Source organism: Thermobia domestica, chromosome 15 (genome assembly GCF_964235325.1).
Source record: "Thermobia domestica chromosome 15, izTheDome1.hap1.1, whole genome shotgun sequence".
NCBI classification, from domain to species: Eukaryota; Metazoa; Arthropoda; class Insecta; order Zygentoma; family Lepismatidae; genus Thermobia; species Thermobia domestica.
Genome location: NC_137468.1, coordinates 37,810,236 through 37,834,825, shown reverse-complemented (window position 1 = coordinate 37,834,825; position 24,590 = coordinate 37,810,236). Strand labels below are relative to the sequence as shown.

Below are 24,590 nucleotides of genomic sequence, written 5' to 3'. Positions count from 1 at the left end.
TCTCTGCTCACTGCATTGTAGACAGTATCTTCTGAAGACTGGTAAATTTGTCTCCGTTTTACTTTCAAGACCTTCATTTCCCTTCCTTTTCCACTTGTTTCTGTCTACTTACCTGAGGTGAGTATATCTAACCAAGTGAAAAAAGAACTTCAGGCACTTTTGGATGTTGATATTTTTAATAGTAATAATAGCAATAGGACTTACACTACAACTTGGCTTTCGATACCTGTGAGCTTTTAGAGCTAACTACTGGAAAAAAAATACATTTTTCAATCACTGTAATATATAAATTATTATATAAAAAAATGAATGTAACTATGTGTGCCTGATCATCACGGTATAATATCCTAAGGAGGTAGTGAGGATCCGAATTTTTGCGGAAAAAAAGGAGTATCTCGCAAGCCGTTAAACTTATGGAGCTGAAATTCAGTGTATTTACTCTTTATTGAAAATAAACAGAATGTGTCCTAGCATTATTTTAAATTCTCCTTTACGTGTGTGTGTGGGGGGGGGGGGGACTTTCTATATATGGAAAATTGGTAGTGAGTTGGTTTGTAAAAATGATCGAAAACGATCGATGTTATATAAGAAAAAAAAATCAGAAACAAAAAATACAGTGCTTGGCTTCATATATGCATTGCTTTCTGCTATAATTATTGCTGAAGCTTATGTTTATTATATGGAGCGCTTACAGCACAGGGCAATCAACCCATAAAGTTGTAAGAAAAATAGGCATAAAATTTGTACTGTAAGCTTAATTACACGGAAATTTGAAGTTTGGAGTGTACGCATAATTGTATGGAAAATTTTACACTTTTTTCCTTTACGTTGGTCTACTTACTTTGATTTGGAACTTTGAAATTTCATCCTTTTTTCCACTGAAAAGTATTGATAATTCAACAAGGAAATAATTATACTATGACAATTTAATTGAAATTCATCGCACATGGCAAACAGCAGTGTGGTAATTGAAGTTGAAAAAGGAGGGAAATTCCCATTCACCTCTGAACACTTTCCAGGAACCTCGTTCTCTTTCGCTTTCTAGACGGGGGAGGGAACTTGGTAATGGTATCAAACCTTCATGTGTAATTACAAAAATTAAATTTATAAACAAATAATAAATCATCAGTTTATCAGGCTTTAATTGATAATTTATTCACAAGATTCCCTATCAAAGGCGTGGTAGATGAAGTTTCTGTTCTACATGGGTCGACATTACCAACTGACATGGTCGATATGGAAAAGATGTTGTATGGTGATAGAGATATGATACTTCTTGCTGAGTATTTCAAACCTGACCAAGAAAAATCGTTATCAGACTTAAGTCTAACAAGCAGATTGTCGATGAGAAGTTGCAGAAATCGGGTAGAAGTATTATCAATTTCCACGACACAGTGCGAACGGGGATTTTCCCTTATGAATTTAGAGATGACTGATATTAGAAATAGACTAAGTGCTCAAACATTGTCTAACTTGTTGTTCATCAATGTTAATGGCCCACCGCTAGACAAGCTCAAAGTAGACGACCTAGTTATTTCTTGGCTGAAGGATGGACATCATTCCATTGCGGATGATTTACCGCCAAAAAATTACCAACAGGAAATAAATCCGATTTCAAATTTGTTTTAAGGTGGAAAATTACGAGTTACGGAAAATGTATACTTGTATTACTAATGGCTTATTTATGTTATTCAACTTTGTACCTAATTTTTAGTAACTCTCTTCTTTGCTTTAGGTAAACCACTTTGAATAAATATTCATAATAATTGCAATTATGCATATTTATAACTTAAATTTTACGTGGTGTTTTAGTGATTACACAAATTACAATTATGAGCATGCTTTATGGAAATGCTCTCACATAGGGTACCCGAGCACCTTTATACCTATAAACAACTGATTTTTCAAGTCTTTTGTGAGAAAAATACTGTGAACTGCGACACCATAACCTTTTCCACATTGTACAGGGGTATTTTCCTGCGAATAGAAGTTTCTTCTGGAATTCAGAAATTAACACTTGCAAGAATACTCTCTTAGGACAAGTATATTTTAGGCACACACTAATTTCCCCCCACCTCGAACTGTTTCAATTTCCTCACTGACAAACACTTTACCATTTTATATTGTAAAGGTCAGATCCACCGTTCTTGTAACAGAGTGGTGCTTGAGCGATTGACTAGAAATTCAAACTCCGATTAGTGACAATTTCACAGTCTTGTTTTATTACAAGTGTAAACTCTTTAGTCAGTTCATAAGGGGCCGTGGATCGTGTTCAGAGTTGATGACGATGGATTTTAGTGTCAGAGTAGATCAAAGTGGATGAGAGTGTTTCATGGTGGGTGGTGGGTCATGGTGGGTCATGGGTCAGAGTGGGTCATGGTGGGTCGTGGGTCAGAGTGGGTCATGGTGGGTGGTGGGTCATGGTGGGTGGTGGGTCATGGTGGGTCGTGGGTCACGGTGGGTGGTGGGTCGTGGGTCAAGTTTTCATTGACCCACGCCAACTCTGTGGAGTGGGCGAGGCTCCCCAAAGCTCATGTGGTCCCCCTATTGTATTTATTAGTATACAATATTTCGCATATTTTGAGTGCAATTTGTCTTAAAATCTTCATATATATACCTTCTGCATCTGAATGGGGCCCCAAATTTACAGAGAAATCGGCGCCCTAGTGCCCTCCGCTTGTTTCTCCAAAAAATTACAGCTAGCGTTGCCTCTAGCTCTGAGGCGTTAGACTGAGGATTGTGAGACAAAAATCATTGCACGTTCAATTTTATCTTAACAGCATAGGCGTTTGTAACCGCCCTTGAAGTTTCCATGTTCGGGTTCCTCCATATTAGATTAGCTAGAATATTTAATAAAATTAGTAAGAAGATCTTGGGATAAGTGTCGCAGTTGGGGCGATTTTTTTAAAAAAGTGATAGCTACTAGTGGAGCCCTTAATTTGATCCCAGACCATGTAAATTTGTAGTGGACATCATGTCCGGCTTTCTTGAGGTTCTTCCGTCTCCCTTCACATTATCATCCCACCAATTTCAAATTAATAATTAATTTTCATTACTCACACGTCTTCTTTAGCTTACAGGCCAAACTTAAAATTCCAGAATTCGTTTCATTTCATTGCACCGTAACATCGTTTCTCTTTTTACATATAGCCGGTGCTATTCAGCTGGTTCGCATCGGTTCGCTAGAACCATGGTAGAAATAGCTAGAACCGGTTGTTAAAATATTTCGAGTTCGCAGAACCGTTTGTTATACCGAGTCTTAAACTCTCTCTCTCACACAGAGACAGGAATGGAGAGCTTGTTGGATACAAATCTTTTTCACGGCCAAAAACAAATGACTTAATTAAAGAATCTTGCTTTGCTCTGTACGTATCAGAAGATTACTGGCGGGGTGGGGGAACAGTAAATTTTATTTTTTGGATCAAAAGATTCAATATATTTCAGGCAGAAAATTATTTTAGGCCTTATATCTGGAGAACTACATACAGTGTAACCAAACTAAAACTCCCACTTAACTCAGTATGATGTGTTTATTCCGTAAAAAATACGAAAACTCGATTTAGGGGCCATTCAAAATTTTTGTGGACCCTGATCCAAAAAATCCAATGTTCATCATTCAATTATAAATTTTCTTTTAAGAATTATATTTCGATAACAACATATACTGTAGCCAAACCAAACCTACCACTTAACTTAGTATGATGTGCTTATTCCGTAAAAAATACGAAACCTCGATTTAGGGTCCATTCAAAATTTTTGTGGCCCCTGATCCAAAAAATCCAATATAGTTCATTCAACCAAACGTTTTCTTGTATGTCTTTTTTCTGGAGAACTGCATATAGTGTATCCAAACCAAAACTACTACTTAACTCAGTTTGATGTGATTATTTCATAAAATATACGGAAACTCGATTTATCTAGAGGCCGTTCAAAAATTTTGTGGCTCTTGACCCAACATCTAATTATTGGTCAAGATCGCAATCTTTTGATCCATTTTTTGAATCATTCCTAAAATTCTTGTTTATCTTTCCCTTTAGAAATTCTTATAGCTATAGGGCTGAACATACGATATCTCAGAACAAGGTATAAGCGTTTATTCCTAATATATCAAGAATGAGAACTGGGGTTATATGAGTGATGTGGTGAGGGTTATTTATATTTGAAACAGATACCTACCATTATCGACAATTACCGATCCGTTGATGGATGAAGGTCTTTCTAATACTTTTCGACAATCATCTTTAAGGGTTAGGTGGTAGAGCAGCCATGGCTGAACCTCGCCGGCTTCAATAAAGACATTTTCATTCATTCATCTATCTTGGACAATTTGTTTTCAATATATTCGCCACATCACCTTGTATTAGGATGCTTTATATGTCGCTACTTGTCACGTGTGGTATCCAGTAAAATATTTGGTTTTGTCTACCTATCACCACTGCAAGCAGAATAGCACCATTGCATATAGCCTATTTTATGTAAATATTTTCAAGAATTTTCAATCATGTTGTGATTCATTGTGAGCCAATAAAGAACATTAAGTGTGGTGTGAAGTATGATTCAATAGGCTTACTAATCTTAAGTTACGTAACAAGTACAATGAAATCTTTGAGTTTTACGTCCCACGGTTATGCCGGTTAGGCTAAAGGAGACGGTGAAGATGAGAGATGAGTGAAATGGTGGAATGAAGAAAGTGGGAGGAAACGGGAGAACCCCGAGAAAACCCACGAGCACGGTGTTTGCCCACCACAAAGTTAACTTGGCGGGGGCTGGGATCGAACCCGGGATCCCAGGCACCAGAGGTGAACGCTCTACCACTGAGCCACCGCGACCCCCTGCGTAACAAGTACAATTTAATACTAATCCAATCATATAAAAAGTCAGACATCAGGAATAACCACTATATGTCAAGACTAATAGCATAAAAGATGAATTTTAATTGGTTGTTAAGTATTTATTTTTCCAAAAGTCTCCATCTTGGTCTCGGTGCTTATTCGTCTACGTCTTTTCCTCCGCGTTCTCCTCCAGGGTGCGAAATCGTAACAGTTGAAAGTATAGAGGTGAAGAGACAGAAGTGTGAAAAAAAATAAGAAGAATACATTTCATAATAGTGTAGTAGCAAGAATTGCTTATTTTTATCAATGTAAGCTCGATATTAATAAAGTTGTATTTTACTTCAAAATATTTTTAAAGTGATCCGATTTCCCCTTACCTAGCAGTAATTAATGGTGATAGAAATATTTCGTTTTCTTTTCTTTTAATATTTTTTATTTAATGATGACTTTTAAAAAAAAAGTATATGAATAGCTACTTACAGTGAAATATTTCGATTGAAGATATATAATCATGAATTGTTCTCACTTTAACAACACAGTTCTTTTACAATCAATAAATACTCTTATGCTCTATCTAAAGTCGCTGTGAAAGTGCTTATTAGAATTTCATTACATAGGTCTACAATATGAATTTCCGGCTTATAGATTTGAAAGTTGTCTTTCGTATGCAGACGGACATTCAGAGGAGAATTACGCACTGAAAGACCATAATTTAGTCAACGCCACCAAGTGGCTGTAGACTCGAGGTCAAACAGCTGCTACCGAGAGAGAGAGAGAGAGAAACATAGAATGATTTCATCTCATTGTCAGTTGTAGTTCTCGCTGAATACAAAATATAGAACAAACAGCTACTTGCTGCTAAGAAGAATGTAACCCTTTAATAATTAGGTATTGTCATAAACAATCTTAACCATTAGTTAAGCTAATTACTACATTTCCCAGCATTTCTAGACTACATCCTTACAATGACAAATAACTAAATAGTAAACAGGTGTCAAACCTTTATGACTGTTATATATTGTAGATAGAAGCTTTATTTATTTATCTATTTATTTTTAGAGTTTGCTTTTTGAGTAGCAAGCTCCTACACAAATTTAAATTTATATAGGAGTCGACAAGTTTTGCACAGCATTTTCGATAGCTAAGGAATTATTATTGTTATTTCTACATATAAAAGCAGTCCTCAGTGGGTGGCTGACTCATCAACGCCCACGCCAAACAACTTAAGCTAGAAACTAGAAATTTTGACAGCGCATAGGATTTAAGACGTAAGGTACGATGTTTTGGAAATTCGAATGGAAAGTGGGGTGAATAGGGGGATGGCAATTATTATATTAAAATGTCCATATCTCCGGATTCCTCACGGTTAGAGAGAGACTTAAAATTTGATACATAGACTTCTTATTTAAAATAATAAGGCACGTGTTTTAGCGTTTTTGTAAATCATCTAGAACGGAAGAAAACTTAGTGAGCAGGAAAAAGGGGGTGAGATTACAATTACTATAATAATATATCCGTAACTAGGAATTCATTAATGTTAGAGCCATGAAATTTGGTACTTAGATTTTCTATATAATATAATTAATCATGCGTTTCAACTTTTTAAAATATTTATCCTAGAAAGAAGGAAAAAGAGTGGGAAGAAAGAGGAGTAGGGGTTGCAATAATAATAATAATAATAATAATAATAATAATAATAATAATAATAATAATAATAACAATAATAATAATAATAATAATAATAATAATTATTATTATTATTATTATTATTATTATTAAGATTTACGAGCGGCAATGACAGTGATATGAACAGTGATTTCCAATTTCCTTATTGCTAGAAGAGTCCCACCACCAATCCCTAACGGTTTCCATCAACGAAATATAAAATTTGCGTTTTAGTTTGGGATGATAGGCAAAGCAGTCATAATGGTTTTAGCAAGTTTTGCATTGCGTCACGTTCCGCAATGTTTGCGAAAGCTGGTATGGAATAATGTCCAAGGTCAAGTTTATTTCTTCCTTCATACAGCTTCATTACCTGCTAAGCTAGACACTGCGCGACCGAACATGAATGTCTTGTTCAAGGTTAGCCACATACTTCCTTTGCAAACAGGAAGTTACACTATTCATTTTACATTTTTTTTTTTAACTTTCTAACTTAATTCCCGAGGAGTATACTTGTACATCAGCTAATGGTTGACAATTCGGTAGCCCACCGTTTTCCACTGTTGGGCCTACTAATTGTGTTGCTAGAAATTGAATTTGTCCCACTGATTAATCACGATTAATTGCTCTCTCCTCCATTTCTGCAAATTTAGGCATACTATGGTGCATGCGCACCGACTACGTTGGTGCTCCGGGGCTCCAGTACCCACATAAATTATCTTTTGGGTGTGCCACACCCACAAGTTTTGGTTTGTACCCGGGTTTGAACCCGTTTCTCCTGTGTTTAAGTCAACCGTGTTACCGACTGAGCTAGGGCAGCCTCAACCTATCTTTATAGTATCGGTATATTTTACTGTATCACAGCACAGCCCTTTATGACAATGTTCTAAAAGATTTTCACTAAAAATAAATCAATCAAATATCGAGACCCCTGAAAACATATATGCTAACACGTCCCGCCATTGATATGCACCCACATAAATTTTGGAAAGCCGGCGCCGTTGCTATGGTGTCGAAAAATAATCCAATTGGTTGGTTGGTTAGACTGAAATTTGGTTTCCCTTTTAGCACTGAAACTACATGAGACGTCGACCTACAGCTTAACGTGGTATCTGAGCCACAAAAGCTTCTGCTGGAAATTTAAAACGTGTCTCCCGCGCCAAAGATACGTACCCTAACTAGCCTATATAGCCACTACGCAAACAATAGTAAGTTGGAGCCCTAATGCGAATAGTGATGAGCGCAAGTCTTGGTCTTGCAGTTTTTGCAAGAGTCTTGCATGCAAGACCAAGACCAAGACCAAGACCAAGACCAGGAATCTTGATGCAAGACCAAGACCAAGACCATGGGGTGCAAGAACAAGACCAAGACCAAGACCATACCTGCAAGACCAAGACCAAGACCAAGACTCTTGCGCAAGAGTCTTGCACAAGTACCGGTTCTACTTGAATTATTTTATAGAATGTAAAAAAGGGGAGAAGTCATTACATCTTTCACTTGAAGTTCTCGGCTTCAGTAAAAATACCGCTGGAGTGAATGTGTTCCCAGTAGTTTATGCAATCCGTGTGAGTCGATCTGCCCCTACAGTATGTCGGGCATATAGCTACAGTATGTCGTTTTCTAAATTGGTTGTTCGCGTTTTCTGTAGATATTGCTCTTATTCAAACTACACAGGTCTCATCTTGCGCCATGTGAGTTTTCTTGGTAGACAAACACTGTGTGCTTGGATTTTCTCGGCCTTTTCCCGTTTCCTCCTACTTTCTTCATTTCACCGTTTCAGTCATTTCTCATCAGCACCGTCTCCCTTAGCCTTGGTGCATAATCGTGGGATGTTAAACTAGATACTTCATTTCATTTCAAAGTATATTAGTGGTGTTCTTCTTCCAAAGCTAAAAACAAATGAGTATTGAACATCGGTAATACCGTACACCATAGGGTCGACTACATAGGTATGGCTCTGGCTCCGAGACTCAAGCATTCATTGGAAATTTTTAACGTGTCCTCATAAAATTAATATCGAAATAACATTTTCATGAAATTGACGAAAACTTAGTACATGTGATCGCAACTTTGATTTCATGGACGGATGCGTGTACGTTGAATAATTGTTTATTAATATAACTTTTAGCCTCCTCAGGTATACGGCCCATCGAGGATTGAGTGATATAATATTATACTACAATAAATCTATATTATAAAATTGAAAGTGACTATTTTTTGTGACTACTAATCTCTTGAACCACCCGACCGATCTCGATCAAATTTTCAACATAGATAAGGTTTGGGCCTGGGAGTGTTTTCATCATTTCACTTTCACGGTAAACCTTAGGGGCCGGGAGAAGGGGAGTTATAAAATAATAAATAAAACTTAACAACCTTTGAACCAAACGACCTATCTCGATCATTTTTTTAACATAGGTGAGGTTCAAGCCTGGAATGTTATCCGTCAGGTCACTTTGACGGAGCAACGTAGGGGAGGAGGGGGAGATGTATAAAAACCAATATGAACAAAAATAAACGTGACTAAGTTTGTGACTTAATAACTCTTGAACTGATCTCAATCAAATTTTTAACATGCATGAGGTTCGGTCCTGGAAAGATTTTTACAGTTTGTTTCATTTTGATTGTAGAATGTAGGGGAGGAGGATGTGAGGGGGATATATATGAAAGGCCCGATCGATCTTGATCAAATGTTCAATATAGATGAAGTTGAAGCCTGGAGCGATTTTTATAATTTTACTTTGATGGTGCAACATAGGGGAAGGGAAGGAGGGAGATATATGTGAAAAACTAAAAATATAAGTGACTGTCATTGTGACTTTATCACTCTTGGTCCAGCTGATCGATCTCAATAAAATTTTCAACATAGATGAGGTTGTGGTTTTTATCAAATCACTTTGACAATGCAGCTTAGGGTCGGGGAGGGGAGATATATTTAAAAATGATTCAAAATGACCGATATTAAAATGAAATCTATAGTTTTGGGGGTCGCTGAGCTAAACAGTGACAATTCCGATGCTGTTTAAATTCAAATTGAGCCCCTTAGCTTAGCGGGGGAAAGGGAAGAGATATAAAATGATCGAAAATCAGTAATATTAGTGTCGAATCCATAGTTTTCGAGGTCGCTGAGTTGAATACTGACCTTCCGATACCGTTTACGACCAAATTCAGCCTTGTAACTTGGGGGAGAGGGAGATACATAATAATGATAAAAAATGATCAAATATTATTGTCGAATACATAGTTTTCGGCATCGCTAAGGTGAACAGTGATACTTCCTATCCCGTTTAAATGCCAATTCAGCACCGCAACTTGGGGGAAGAAGGAGATATATAAAAATTATCGAAAATGACCATTATCAATGTCAAACCGATGGTTATCGAGGTCATTGGGATGAACAATGACACTTCCGATGCCGTGCCTCGCAACATGGGGGAGGAGGAGATATATAAGTTTATTGAAAATGACCGATATTAGTGCCGAATCCATAGTTTTCGGCGTGTCTGAGACGAACAGTGACACTTTTGATGTCGTTTAAATCCAAATTCAGCCCCGCAACTTGGGGAGAAGGAGGGGAGAGAAATATAAAAATCGAAAATGATCGATATAAGAGAGCGCTTTACTAATAGTAAACTAACGAAATATATTACTTTTTTTTTTTTAGTTTAACCCACGAAGTGGATAATTGTTGCTAGTAATTCATATTCACCAGTGAGACTTCAAATAACTTCGAGTTTGATGCTGTTATTTCGTATTTCTAATACAGGTTGAAAGTATTCACATAAATTGAGTTCATACAAGACATAGACACAGGCACGTAGCCAAGGGGTGGGTCCGGGGGGTTCGGACCCCCTCTTCGAGACCAGAAATAAAAAAAAATTAAGGAAGGACGAAACAAAAAGAGACAAGAAATAGGAAGAATCAGCGTTAAAAATAAAGATAAATATAAATATAAAAATAAAGATAAAGATAAAAATAAAGCTAAAAATAAAAATAATTTTTTATCATCGCTTCCCTGGAGTATCTAACATGTTATTTCAGAAACTGTTTTCTATTGCTCCTTTAACTTGTCATTTAAAACAGACAGTAATTGATGGAATAAGAAAAACAAAAAGTTATGTGGAAAGCAAGTCCTGTTAACATTTGATTCAGCAGAGAAAGGAACGCAGATATAAAATATTTTACAAGACATTATTGGATACGTACTTTTTTTTAAATAGTTGTCATAATGAAAGGGAACTTTATATTTGGATAAACAGAAGGAACGTATATACTGTAATTTTTTAATTTTTTTAAATAAATATTCTTTTATTCGAGATTTCTTCATAGTTTGTTACTAAAATACTTACTAACATGCATGGGCACCGATCCTGGGGGCCAAGGGGGCCCGGCCCCCCCAAAGGTCATGTAGGTCCCCTTGTTGTATTTATGAATATACAATATATTGGCATAATTTCAATGCAATTTGTCTTATAATCCTCATATATGCCTTCTGCATCTGAATGGACACCCCCGCACCAAATTTACAGGAAATCGGCGCCCTTGCTAACATGTCCTAATTTTAAATTCTTAACAAACCAATATATGTTGCTAGTAAAATAGTTTAAATTGATCAAGCCCCTGGTATGATAACCACAATATTTCATATCAAACTCCCCACCCCACCCCCACCCAACACGAAATCCTGATTAAACGAACCAATATATGTTACCAGTAAAATAGTTTAGAATAATCGAACTCTGGTGTGATAACCACAGTATTTCATGTCTCGGACCCTCCCTATTACGAAATCCTGGCTACGTGCCTGATAGACAGTGGAGTCATTTTCAGTTTTCGCTCAAATTATTCTAAAATATTAAGATGTTTGATTATAATTATTATTATTTTAATTTTCTCTCTTTGTTTTGGTCAGTGTTGCTAAACATGTCATCATCATCATCATAGCTATTCTGCCATTATTGGCAGGTTACTTGCTGCAACTGAGAAGGTTGGATGTTCGGTGCTCCTCACCTAGTCTCTTCGTCTTGCCGTAGTAATTTTCTATTTTAATACCTTCCTTCAACTACAGTTTCCTTCGCTCCCTCCCTCTCTTTCCTTCCGCAATACCCTCTAGCACGTCCCTCATAATACAGTTCCTCTTAACAATATCTAAAATTCTTCTTTTTGTCCCCTACTGCTAATACGTATTTCTAAAACCTTCTCATTCGTTTTACGTTCAACACAGCTAATTCTCTCTTTTTTTCTCCATGCCCACATTTCGAATGCCTGCAATTTTTTAAATCGATTTTGCGTAATGTCAATGTTTATGCTCCATAGAGTACATATTGGAATCAGTAAAACAAAATCTCAATATTTAATTGAAAGTTTGTTTAATACAAGGATTAGCTAATCGTGGTTAAAAAGAAAAATCTGATGCCTTTAGAGTGTAAAAATAATTTCGCAATTCATGGTATTTCAATAATATGTGCCGTCTTGATTTTCTTTCATGCGTCTCAGGGGTAGCCTCCCCAGTTTGGGAACCAGTGGAGTGTTGGATCTGTTAAAAAATATAAACAGATTACGAAACGTTGTGATCTAGGCATATCTTATAAGTAGTGAATCGTGGGCACCCATTAAAAATAAAAGGACATCACCTATGTTGTACACTATCATCATACTTACACCAACCACCATACTTACACGAAGTTAAACTATATTACATTTAGAAACATTCATTGTATTTCCGTTGCTATTGGCGCATTGTAGAGTTTTATCCCTTATATCCAGACTAAAATTTACCTATGAAAAGCTTGAGATTTCTTAAATGCAAGACTTGCAAGACTCTTGCATGCAAGACCAAGACCAAGATCAAGACTGGGTGTACAAGACCAAGACCAAGACCAAGACCAAGACTGGATGTGCAAGACCAAGACCAAGACCAAGACCACCCCGGTCTTGGTCTTGGTCTTGCATTTGCTCATCACTAAATGCGAACAATAATAAATAGAAATCGTCATTTGCGTACCATTTTTTTCAACCACCCAGATTGTGAGAAAGCGGAATAACCATTTATGCTTCCAGGCCTCACATGGCAAAACTATTTTAGACTTTTGGCTGCTTATAAAAGATTTTTTTTTTTTTAATTTTAGACTTTTGGTATTAGTTTACCGAAGTAATTTAAATATATTACAACAATATAAGTGTGTGCACAAATAGCACCTAATAGTCTACTAAATTTAGTAAAATGTTCTTAAACTAAAGAGGTTTCTTAACAAGATTTCAGCTTTAAAAAAAAGTAGTTTAAACAATTCTTTTCATTAGGAAAAAGTTAACGTACAGTACATTAATATATTAACAAATATACCGATCATTTTATGTAAGCTTTACAATAAACCAGTGTTTTATCCAGACATTATGGGGTGACAGTGGCGGAGTCAAGAGGGGGCCAAGGGGGGCCAGGCCCCCTTGCTCAAATTCTTGGCCCCCCCTAGTGGCCCCCCACACAGAGTGATGCTGCTATAGGTCGACAAACGGTGAGTTGGCAGGGCTACAAGTGAAACTACTTCCAAAACATATCTCGACAACAAAGTTACGAACTGCAGAATACCGTTGCAATAGTCTGCGTTCCGAATAAAATAGCTCCACTCGTTTTAGTTTGTAGTACGGCAAGACCTAATTCACAGAAATCTGTGGTGTGCTTGCATCGACCTCACCACCTGGACATTCATTTTAACCTCTGTCCCTTATCTAGTTATCTCCTTTGTTTTTGACAAAGAATCAGAAAAATAGCAAAATCAGTCGGCATTCTCATTCGCTTCAATGTTGAAAGTCATACTAAAATATGGCATGCTTACTTATTACAAAATTTCATCAGTCTTTAATTTCAAATTAAGTGCTTTATGATTTTTTTTTTTTGCAATTATAAAGTCTCATTAGTTTCTATAATCGTTGTCCCTTAGGACAAGTTATTATAACATAGGAAAAACATATTAATGGTTCCTCTTGATTATTTTTCAATGGTTTTTCTTATAATTCACTTAATCACTATCACTTTTTTTTTTTTTTTTTTTTACAGATTATCATATTCATTTATTCCTGTCTTTTTTTTTTTTTTTCATAAAATCTGTTTTCAACACATTATATTATCATGCGGTATTAAAACAAATCTGGAACTTGTGATATTTATTTACCTCCAACATTCCATCCGGAAAATTTGTATGATCTGTGCACGAGGGAATGTTTTCGGGCTGCTAAAATTTAGATTACTGGTGCCATGCTATAACTTTGAGTTTCGCCTTATCTCAAGTAGATGCAGACATGTCAGAAGGTTTGATTCTTGTAGATATACTAGCTCAAACGCTGTCGAAGATGAGGTCTGGTGAATATGACTCTCAACGAACAATATTCGAACAAATTTATCAAGAATGTTTGGAGATGTGCTAAGAAAATGGTCTCGAATTCCAGAGCCGGGAACAAATAGAATATAGGGGTTCTTCGTGGAAACGAACTAGACATCCGCTATTGAAATATCACAAATTCATTTTGGATGAATCTCTTCCTTCATTGGATGCAGAAAACGAATTTTCTAAAGATAATATATCAGCCAAGAGACATTTTTCTGCCTACTATTGATAGGCAATCACTGATATGGAAAACCGCTTTGTATCATGTAGCAAAATCATCAGATCAATCACCACTCTACATCCAAAAAGTGAAAACTTTTTTTTAAATTACAACATTGTCGAGCCTATGGCCCAGCATTATGGAGTGATCTGCAAACATTAAAGTGAGAACTCAAAATTCTCCCAAACACAATTAAGTTGTATGGAGACGAGAAGAAAACCAAAGCTGATTCCTTAACGAATTTCGATTGCGTGCTACAGTGAAATTAAAGCTGTGTCGGTGGTAGTTCACTACCAGAAGGGCCACCCCTACCGAATTGGTCTAAATGGAGTAACCAGACGAAGAGTGTTCTGGGAGAAGGCAGCAGTTCTCCAGTAGCCAAGTTGGCGGAAATCATAGTGATTGGTACGGCAACTTGGACATTAGTCCCAGGCGTGGTCAGAGTGACTGTAACGGCTGGGATACTGCGGGGTGGAAGGCAACGGGAAACCACCACTCTATTTTCCCTAGTTTGCTAACAGCGAAAAGAGAACATATGAACAATGGTCTTTCGCAGGTCAAAATGTAGTTCCGGAGGTAAAATATCCCCCCATTCGGATCTCCGGGAGGGGGATGGCTTGGGAAGGACTATTGGACGAGAAAGTAATAATGGGGGGAATACAAACAGAGAAAGAAAGACAAGGAAGAGCAAAAGATTTAGGATAGGGACATGGAACGTACGTACTATGTTACAGGGAGGAAAATTAGAAAATCTTAAAGAAGAAATGAAACAAAATAATTTAGATTTGGTAGGAGTTTGTGAAGTTAGATGGGAAGGTAATGGGGTATTGAACAGCGAAGGATATAGAATGTTTTACTCAGGTAATGAAAAGGGCGGTCATAATGGCGTAGGAATAATTCTTGGAAAGCGCTTAAAGGAGAAGGTAGTGAAAGTAGAATTTATTGATGATAGAGTTATGATGTTAAGACTTAAAGGGAAAACGAAGGATCTAGTGGTGATACAGACATATGCACCGACGACTTCGCATGCAAATGAAGAAGTAGAGGAAAATTATGAGAAAATAGAATAAATTATAGATAGGGAGAAGAAGGGTGCATGCATAATTCTAATGGGAGATTTCAATGCAGTTGTGGGAGAAAAACAGGAAGGTAGCATCGTAGGCAAATATGGTTTAGGCGAAAGAAATGAAAGGGGAGAGGGACTGGTGAATTTCTGTAGACAGAATTCACTAGTAATTGGGAACACTTGGTTCAATCAGCACAAGAGAAGAAGATATACATGGAAATCACCAATAGACGGCGGAAGATATCAGATAGACTATGTTATGATTCAGGACAGGTATCGGAATAGCTTAAAGAACGCGAAGACCCTTCCCGGGGCTGATATTTTCTCTGATCATAATCTTGTGCTGGCCGAAGTAGATATTCAACTGAAAAATGTAGGCAGAAGAAAAGTAGGTAACAAAGTGTTGAATACTGAAAAGTTGAAAAACGAGGAAATAAGAAATCTTTTCGCTGAAAAATTCGAAGAAAAATGTTCAAACGAGGAAAGGATAGGCGCAGGTAGTAACGCACGGTGGGAACATATTAAACGTTGCTTACAGCAGGCTGCAGAAGAAGCAGTAGGTTACCACGAACACAAAACTGCTAAGAAACCATGGGTTACAGAGCAGATGTTGCAGAAAATGAGGGAGAGGAAGATGTGGAAACAGGTTGATACAGAAGAGGGCAGAAAGATGTACAGAAAGTTAAATAATGAATTACGAAGAGAAACAGACAAAGCGAGGGAAGAGTTTTACAAAAGAAAATGCGAGGACATAGAAGAATTAGAAAGAGTTGGGAAATATGAGGAAATGTACAAGGAGGTGAAATCTATGGAATTTCGGAGGAAACAAGGGAGTATCATGATGGCAGTAGAAAATAAGAATGGGAAGGTAGTCAGCGAGAGAAATGAGGTCATAGGAAGGTGGAAAGAATACGTGGAAGACTTATATGAGAGTAGGGATAGACCGTGTAGCCTAAATGTTGAAGTGGAAAATGAAGTAAGCGAGGATGATAAAGGATTTAGTATTCTTCGGGATGAGTTTGAAAAGGCTATATCTGAGATTAGGAATGGAAAGGCAACCGGAATAGATAACATACCAATTGAATTCATTAAAAATATAGGAGACAAGGGAAAGAAAGAATTGTGGCGACTATGCAATGAAATATATGAAACAGGAGAATGGCCAAGAGACTTTCTGAAAACGATCATGATACCGATGGCTAAGAAATCGAACCCAAAGAGATGTGAGGATTATAGAACTATTAGTCTCATATCTCATGCAGCTAAAATTCTGCTCCGAATACTGAACAGAAGGTTATATGGAAGAACAAATAAAGATGTTGAGGAGGAGCAGTTCGGGTTCAGAAGAGGCAAGGGCACAAGAGATGCTATTGGATTATTAAGGGTGATCGGTGAAAGATTTATAGAAAAAGGGAAAGAGGTGTATGTTGTATTTATTGATCTAGAAAAGGATTTTGACCGCGTGAATTGGGAATTGTTGTTGGGAGTTCTAACAAAGATAGGGTTGGAATGGAAAGATAGAAGACTAATAAGAAACTTATACATGAACCAACAAGTAAGTGTTAGGATAGGGGAAGAACTGACGGAAGAGAGTGCAATTGGAAGGGGAGTTCAACAAGGATGCTGCCTCTCGCCAACACTATTTAATGTCTATCTAGAAGAGATAGTGAAAAAGAGCCTACATGATGATGATGGCATTTCGGTAGGTGGTAGAATGATTAGATGCATAAGATTTGCAGACGATATGGCCCTTGTTGCAGAATCTGAAAAGAAAATCAATAAAATGTTAGAAAAAATGAGAAGGGGCTTTGAAGAATATGGGATGAAAATAAATGTTAGAAAGACAAAAGCCATGGTGATTGGAACGAAGGGGTCTGTGTCAAATATAAAAGTAGGAGGGGAGAAAATAGAACAAGTGAATAGTTTTCGATACCTGGGTAGTGTTCTTAGTAATGACATGAAATGCGAACGTGAAATAAAAGCAAGGATAGGAATGGCGAAAGAAGCCTTTAAAAGAAAGAAAAGTCTGTTTTGTGGGACCTTGAACAAAGAGTTGAGAAAAAGACTCATAAAATGCTTCGTGTGGAGTGTTGTGCTGTATGGGGCGGAAACATGGACATTGCGTAAGGGTGACGAAAATCGACTGGAAGCCCTCGAAATGTGGGTGTGGAGAAGAATGGAAAGAATTAGTTGGGTCGAGCGGAAAACGAATGAGAGAGTGTTAGAAATGGTGGGTGAGAAAAGAACACTTTTAGATATTATTAGGAAGAGGAAGAGAAACTGGTTGGGACATTGCCTAAGAAGAGATTGTATCATGAGGGACGTCCTAGAGGGTATGGTGGCGGGAAAGAGAGGGAGGGGGCGAAGGAAACTACAATTAATGGATGATATTAAAACAGAAAGATCATACGCGAAGACGAAAAGGTTAGCGGAGGACCGTGGAGCATGGAAGCTTCTCAGCTGCGGCAAGTGACCTGCCAATAAAGGCAGAATACCTATGATGATGATGATGATTGTGTCTACAAAAACGCATTCCTAGAAACCTACAAGCTAAGTATCATCTCTGTGACTATATCAGTTTCTAGTGCTACATGTGAAAGGTCATTTTCTTCTTTGAAAAGATTAAAGTCTTGTATATGGAATTCAATGACTCATGATAGGTTGAAAAACTTAGTGTTATTTTATATTGAGAAGAAAATTGCTAAATCGTTAGATCTTTAACAAGGTTTGCTGCTGCCCACACGAAGAGAAAGATCCTCTTTAAGTAGAGGCATGAACCTATAAGTTTTTTCTTTACCTGTAAAAGTGTTTGCTTTCAGTTAAGTCAACCAGCTATACATATTTTAAACACCGTGATTAAATAACTATTTGCTTATATTAGAAATCAATTGCATTAATGAATCCTAGTTGTTTGAGGTACTAAATTCTTACATTTTCACTGTTTTCAAAAGAGTAAAATCATGAACAACAAAGATGGAAACATTGAACTTGAATACACACAGACGCAGACACACACACACACATACACACACACACACACACACACACACACACATATATATATATATATATATATATATATATATATATATATATATATATATATATATATATATATATATATATATATATATATATATATATGAATAAAATGTTTCATTCATTGGAGGTGGCCCCCTCAAAATCTTCTTGGGACCTTCATTGGCCCTCCCTGAAAAAAACTCTAGCTACGCTACTGTGGGGTGAAATCCCCCCCAGGCAAGGGCGCCGATTTCTCTGTGAATTTGGGGGGCCCATTCAGATGCAGACGGTATATATATATATGAGAATTTTAATACAAAATGCATTCAAATTATTCGAAATATGGTATATTCATAAATACAATATGGGGGCCTACATGAGCTTTGGGGGTGCCCGGGCCTCTTGGCCCCCCAGGATCGGTGCCCTTGCCCCCAGGTTCTAGAATCTTCGGAATTTTTGAAGATATAAGTATAGCATATTTGTGATGCATACGCTCTCCCCCTGGAGCTTTAATTTTGCCACCAAAATTGAGAAGGCTCGATAAAGCAATGTAATAAACAGACATCTTGGTTTAAACAAACTCGGTTTAAAAGACTCACTTTACTGAATAAAATGCGTAATCATTAACACTTAATTTAATACCGTATGCAACTGGTATAATCAATTATAATGTCATGGGGGGGGGGCAAGAACCTCCCCCTGGAGCTAAGTTTGCAACTAGACATGTATTTTAATGTAGATCAAATAATGCAAGACTCCTTTTCGGTAACAAAAACAGATGTTCTTCCAAAATTTCTCTGCCCCACCCCTCAACAACCTTCAGCTAGCATCGTTATAACCAAAGTTAAAAGAACGGAATTCCTATACAGAACAAGAACCTCAAGTTGATTTCAGGCTAATCATTCCAGAAATCAAAATACTCTGACAGTTTAAAGTAATCATGCTTAGATTCCGTAACTTGATTTGTGCGAGAAACAGTTACTTTCAAGCATAAATTTGAATATTTATTTATTAAATGAAATAGGCCTACTTACAGTGAAATATTTCAATTGAAGATATATCTGCTAATTATTTATCACTCAAGTACACTGTTATATTGTATTCAATAAACATTTTTTTAGTTATACGCTGTACTCTATTCAAAATACACTGACAAACTGGAATTTCATAACGTAGGATACTACCGGCATTTCCTCCCAGCTAGCTTAGAAAACTGAGCAGTCTCATCGCTCGAACATGGACCTGGCACGCTATAACTTTCGTCAAGGCCACCAGGTGGCTCTAGACTCGGGGTCAAGCAGCCGATCTGAAGAACTGCTACTACGGAAAGTGAGCCAAGAAAAGTATCGTCTTGTTTTCATCTAATTTCTAATATATCACTGAATAGCGATGGGAGCCGCAGTGCTACTAAAATAACCAGTTGAGGCACAGTACGATGTCGATTGAATAGTCCATTTGTTTCCCACTTCGATGGCAAAACGCAAACCTGTATGGAAAACGCAATCTCCTGCTGTTCGTTTCAGTGTATAAGTGGTTATAAAATGAAAATCCAATCAAGATCTCTTGCTAGAACTCCCTTGAAACATATCAATTATTTAAAAAAGACATCATCACTAGTGGATTACAAGAGCACCATATTTTCGGAGTGTGAAGTACTGCAATGTTTTTATTATTTTTATAAATTCACTCAAACTGCTATCTTAAAGTAAGAAAAGCTATGCACATAAACACAAAGTACAAATGATATAAAGATATAATACAGTGAAACCTCTACTAACGGACACCTCTGTAAAGCGGACACCTCCCGTAACGGACATATTTTGTAATCCCCGAACACTGTAATAGGAAAAAACATATTGGCAAACCTCTCTAAAGCGGACACTCTCCAGTACGGACACGGACAGTCTTTTCTGTCTTTTATAGGTATTATTTACCTCCGTATTACGGACACTTTCTCTAGAAACAAGTTGAAAAGTTCAGTAAAATTACATTTTCAGTAATTCATAGATGTGTCACCAAGGGAGCATTATGACAGCACTTTGCCTTCTCAACTGTCTGCTTGCAATCCAGACGAAGCGCCTCTGTTTAACAACACTCTCATGTTTTTTGCTTGCATCCCACTCTCACCCAAGCTGTTTTAGACACAAAAGTGATTGATAATTGTCCGCCATTTGGAATGATATGTTATTCTACTGTCCCAGTGGAATCTCTAACCAAGCAAAAGATAAGTTTGGTATTTTTTGCCCGCGGGCACGCATATTGTCCCCAAAAAAGACACCACTGGACTGTAATTAACCACAAATTAAAGCAACATACTGAAAACGTAGTAAAGTGATAAGTGTAAAGTGCAGAGAACTATAACATCTTATTTCCATGTTATCCCTCGAACATAGAGTATTGGATGGCGGAGGATAATGCGGGTACAGTAACATTTTGGCAACATTCGTAAATATATGATTCATCCAAAAAAATATTTGTTTCGAACTGCATATTACCTTGTTTACTCATTTACGTAAGAAAATATTGAAACCTCTCTAAGGCGGACACCTCTCTATAGCGGTCAATTTTTTATTCCCCACGGCTGTCCGCTTTAGAGAGGTTTCACTGTAATTATTTCAGGCTTCTGTACACCTCAAACGATACACGTTGATACCCATATATTAAAATAAGCTATTCAGATTTAATTTCAGTTGCGCGGTTAATCTTGATAAAACGCCGAAACAACATTTAGCCTAATTGTGCCTAAACGAATGTTAATCTATAAATTAATTAAATAAAATACATACTTCTATTAAGTAAAAGAAATATCAATTCAAAGAGCATCATTTAACGTAAGTTTTAACTGCCATGAATATTATAAGCTTAGGCTAGTTTTAGATGGAAGCATTTATCATAGCAAAAATCGTATCATCGATATCCTATCGTGTAAAGCAGCAAATGCTGTAGCATCTCCCATGCCATGGCATATCCTATGGCAATGGTTCTCAAACTTTCCGATAACGCGGACCTCCTGTTCATTCAGGAAGCAGTTTGCGGACCCCCTTGCAATGCTATTTGAAATTTCACATGGTATTTAAAAAATATACTAATTAGAATTACCACTGACAAGAAAAATAATGCAATAAGTAATTTATTCTGAAGATACATGATTGTTTTCTAGTGAATGAAATTTCAATTGAAAATAAAGTAACTCCAAGACTAAAAAACAATTTTTCTTTTTAAAGGAAATTCACTTGATAAGTGTGGGGTCGGGGTCACTAATGTGAGGAATGAAATTCTTTCTTTTTTCCATAATTGCATTGCAATCTGGAATAAGTTTTGTTACCATCAATCTTAGGTCCGATTCCACATTAAGACGATTTCGCTTTAAGGTTTTAATACTGCAAAGAGCAGAATACGTCTGCTTATATAAGTAAGTGATTGGGGAAAGGCATCAAATGTTGCAATGTCTTTTTAGACAACTCTTCGTACTTACAGCGCACACGCAAACCAATTTGAGTCTAGAGTTACTCGCGATGGCGGATCTAGGAACATATTTTTGGAGGGAACATATTTCTTTTTTGTTCTTTTTTTAGAAATCCTAGTATCTATTGGGGGAAGGCTTGATGTTTATAAGCATAGGAATGACTAACATTTACTTTCTTTTTCTTGTAAAAAGAAGTCTGAAATTGGTGGTATGGTGGAAGCTTTCCGGTACTTGAAGATGAAATCCATGAAATTCCGAGGCGTTATATAGTTAATGTACAACCGTTTTTGAAAAAGTGCCCCACTGAAGTTTTTGAAAGTTTTTGAAGAAGTTTATCCACTTGAAGTAGTCCTATATAATGGCTGATCAACTTCAGGGCAGAAATTTAGTAAAGTAAGAAAACATTTAAATTTACAAACGTAGATATAATTTCTAATTGCTTTCTTTTTAGTTACTGAAAAAGTACTTCTTGCGTAACAGCTGTGAGTTCCATTTTATTACAATCATTTCAATTTTTAGGCGTTGCGGACCCCCTGGCTAGGTCCCATGGAGCCCCAGAGGTCAACGGAACCCACTTTGAGAACTACTGTCCTATGGCATTTCTTGTCGATGGAACCTGCTCTATTTCGTAGTATTTTCCCCAGCATTTCTTGTCCGATTGCAGCGACGTGGTGTGTTGAAAGGGAGGGAAAGATTTTGTTCCAAATATCTATGCTCTTTGTTTTGTGTGAAAAACTGAATTGTAGTAAAGAAAAATGAGTTGGAGTAGGGATGCTATTATTATGTTGATTCAAAAATATGAGATACAAAGTTAAAGGTCTCTTGTATCATAATAAGCATATAGTAGTAAGGGCCTCACCCTATCGCGTTTTGGACTTTGATCCCGACATTTGTGACGTCATAGGTCAAAGGTCAATACATAGGACACCCCGTCTAAATTTTGGCAGGGCACCTTAGCCCACTCCCTAAAATTTTGCAGGGGTACATAGGACCATCCCCCTTAAATTTTGGAAATTGCCAAATCTAAAAATTGGGTATAGTAGCCTGGGACCAGGGTATGTATCCTCGTCGCCAAAAGTGCCTTTACATCGCCGTGACAAGTATGTGACCGCGTAGTACTCCAAGGAAGGGATGGTTGCATAAGAAATTGTGATTAATTTTGAACAGTTTTTATTTTGACTAGGGAAATAACGTAGATATAGGGAGTAAAGGCATAGATTTGAAGCATCAGTACACTATCATCTCTAAAAAGATTCATATTCTCAGTTTTTCATTTTGTTCTCTTATATGTTAAGTTAATAACTGCTAACAACTGCCACTAGCGCTTTTCACTCTTCAGGAATTTAACACGACATGTTCGAAGGACACTTTTCTAAGTCCTAAATGTATGCGTGAATTATTTCATTCGTCTTACTGTCCTTATTTCAGAATGGAAACTGAATATGCTAAACGTGAATAGTTTCGCTGTCATCAAGCAAGGTCCGTAATAAATGTAAATAAGGTTCTTATTATTAAATAAAACACAGAAGTATCTATTCCATGTATAGCACAATATAATACAGTAATTAACCAACATGATAATCACTAACGCCCGCAGGATGTTTTCGAACGGTGGGAGGGGCGAAGAGCAATAGACCGAAATAGAGTTTTTCGATTTATTGCCCTATATATATTAAAAGTCATAGTTTATCATTGATAGCGTATATCCTCTTACTTTTTAAAATCGCCACTGTAACCTATTAGTCAGAACATACATCTCCAGATATAATGTAGAGGGAAGAGAAGGAAAGAGATATGAAAAATGGCATAACTAATTTTACTGCGCCCTGGATAATCCATTACTCATACCCGCCCCCTGTCCCACGTATTTCAACTGCTGCGTTATATATATATGGTTCCATGTCAGAATGGCCCGAAAAAGGGCGAGGATAGATAGGCCCGAGTCAAAACGGAGCTCGGTTTTAAAAGGCCCCGCGTCAAAAGAGCAAGGTCAAAAGTGGCCCCGCGACAATGCACCGCGTGAAAATGTTCCCCTCGTAAAAAGGGCCCGGGTCAAAAGATCATCACGGGAAGAGAGTCCGAGACAAAAGGGCCCTATGTAAAAAAAACGGACAAAGTGGACACCGCTTCAAAAGTACACGGGTCAAAAGATCCTTGCGAGTAAAGAGGCCGAGTCAAAAGGGCCTTATGTCAAAAAAGCCGGGTCAAAAAGGACCCCGCTTCAAAAGGGCAAAATTGCTTCAAAATGACCCGAGTCGAAATGACCCCGCGTCCAAAGGGGCCAAGTCAAAAGAGCCCTGCGTCAAAGGGGTCGGCAAATACAATTCCACGGCTAAAAAACCTGAGATCAGGAGTGAAAATCAGGAGCAAGATACATATGACCAGTGGCGTAACTAATTTTATTGTGCCCTGATCGTTCATCATCTATTTACTCATACCTTCCCCCTGCCGCCCGCATTTCAGCTGGTATATATATATATATATATATATATGTCAGAAGGGCACGGACAAAGGACAAGAACAGAAATGCCCGAATCAAAAGGGCCCTGCGACAAAAGGATCCGAATCAAAACAGCCCCGCTGTCAAAAGGGCCAGAATCAGAAGGACGTCGCGACAAAAAGGCCATATCAAAAATATCCGAGTCAAAAGGGACCTCACCTCAAAAAGGACACGGGTCAAAACAGTCCCCTGTCAAAAGCGTTACAGGCGAAATAGCACCGCGAAAGAAAGCCCGAGTCAAAAAGGCGCCCGTTAAAAGGGGACGAGTCAAAAGACCCCTTCGTCAAAAAGGCCCGACTCAAAAGGCTCCGCGTCAAAAGGGCCCGACAATATAATTTCACGGCGAAAAAGCCTGAACTCAGGAGTGGAAATCAAAAGAAAGAAAGAGATATGACCAGTGGTGTAACTAATTTTACTGCGCCCTGTTCATTGATCATCTAT

The 24,590-nt window shown here is 37.4% G+C and overlaps 1 protein-coding gene across 1 annotated transcript in view; it reads right to left on the bottom strand.

The window, feature by feature from the left end:
* The window catches only part of LOC145670977 (uncharacterized), a 48,631-nt gene extending 29,258 nt beyond the window's left edge, over positions 1–19,373 (bottom strand). Inside the window, exon 1 of the mRNA XM_081739597.1 lies at positions 19,218–19,373. The gene's annotated coding sequence lies outside the window, so the exon portion shown is untranslated. The remainder of the gene's footprint in view (positions 1–19,217) is intronic.
* Between the last annotated feature and the right edge of the window lie 5,217 nt (positions 19,374–24,590).